The sequence below is a fragment of the Bison bison genome, unplaced genomic scaffold (assembly GCF_000754665.1).
Source record: "Bison bison bison isolate TAMUID 2011002044 unplaced genomic scaffold, Bison_UMD1.0 scf7180017864053, whole genome shotgun sequence".
In the NCBI taxonomy this organism is placed as follows: Eukaryota; Metazoa; Chordata; class Mammalia; order Artiodactyla; family Bovidae; genus Bison; species Bison bison.
Window position 1 is genome coordinate 410,966 of NW_011494625.1, and position 1,863 is coordinate 412,828.

Here is a 1,863-nt window from a genome sequence, read left to right on the forward strand (position 1 = left end):
ACCTTTTCCCCCTCTATTTGCATGAAGTAATGGGGCTGCATGCCATGGTCTTAGTTTTTTTAATATTTAGTTTTAAGCTGGCTCTTTCAGTCTCCTCCTTCACCCTCATCAAGAGGCTCTTTCCTTTTCACTTTCTGCCATTAGAGTGATAGTCATAGTCTAGTAAACTATAGTCAGAGTATACTATTGCGTAAAGACTATATAGCTGACCTCAACAAAGGCATATACCTGCGCAGCCCACAGTCTCACTGGGCTAGAAAATGTCACCCCAGGCAGGAGGCTAGCTGATGCCCCTTCACAGTCAGTTCCCTAAGAGCCTTTGTTTTGTTCAGTAATAGGGGTGGGGGTGGGATGAGGGGGGTTGGCTTGTTCAAGAATTTTCATTTAAATAGACTCATACAGTGAGCAGTCTTGTAGGGAAGGTTTTTCTCATTCAGTGTGAGGTTTTGAGACTCACCCGTATGTGTGTGTCACTAGTTGATTTCTTTTTGCTGAGCTTACTGTACATACTCGTTTGTCCAGTGACTTGCAAACGTGGACTGTTTCTAGCTTGGGTCCATTATGAACACAGTTTCTATAAATAGTTCTGTACAAGTCTTTTTGTGGATGTATGTTTTCATTCCTTTTGGGTAAGTAACGATTGAAATTGCTGCGTCATAGGGTGGGTATTTGTTTAGTTTTATAAAATGCTGACAGACCTTTTACCAAAATGGGTGTGCCACTTTAAAATCCTGCCGACAATGAGTGTATGAATCTTCCAGTTGTACCTTCTTGGTGTTTTTTTCTTTTTAGCCATTTTAATGGGTATGTAGTGGGATCAGATCAGATCAGATCAGTCACTCAGTCATGTCTGACTCTTTGCGACCCCATGAATCGCAGCACACCAGGCCTCCCTGTCCATCACCAACTCCCGGAGTTCACCAAGACTCACATCCATCGAGTCAGTGATGCCATCCAGCCATCTCATCCTCTGTCGTCCCCTTCTCCTCTTGCCCCCAATCCCTCCCAGCATCAGAGTCTTTTCCAATGAGTCAACTCTTCGCATGAGGTGGCCCAAGTACTGGAGTTTCAGCTTTAGCATCATTCCTTCCAAAGAAATCCCAGGGCTGATCTCCTTCAGAATGGACTAGTTGGATCTCCTTGCAGTCCAAGGGACTCTCAAGAGTCTTCTCCAACACCACAGTTCAAAAGCATCAATTCTTCAGCGCTCAGCCTTCTTCACAGTCCAACTCTCACATCCATACATGACCACAGGAAAAACCATAGCCTTGACTAGACGGACCTTTGTTGCCAAAGTAATGTCTCTGCTTTTCAATATGCTATCTAGGTTGGTCATAACTTTTCTTCCAAGGAGTAAACGTCTTTTAATTTCATGGCTGCAGTCACCATCTGCAGTGATTTTGGAGCCCAGAAAAATAAAGTCTGACACTGTTTCCACTGTTTCCCCATCTATTTCCCATGAAGTGATAGGACCGGATGCCATGATCTTCGTTTTCTGAATGTTGAGCTTTAAGCCAACTTTTTTACTCTCCTCTTTCATTTTCATCAAGAGCTTTTTAGTTCCTCTTCACTTTTTGCCATAAGGGTGGTATCATCTGCACATCTGAGGTTATTGATATTTCTCCCGGCAATCTTGATTCCAGCTTGTGCTTCTTCCAGCCCAGTGTTTCTCATGATGTACTCTGCATAGAAGTTAAATAAACAGGGTGACAATATACAGCCTTGACGTACTCCTTTTCCTATTTGGAACCAGTCTGTTGTTCCATGTCCAGTTCTAACTGTTGCTTCCTGACCTGCATACAAATTTCTCAAGAGGCAGGTCAGGTGGTCTGATATTCCCATCTCTTTCAGAATTGTCCACAG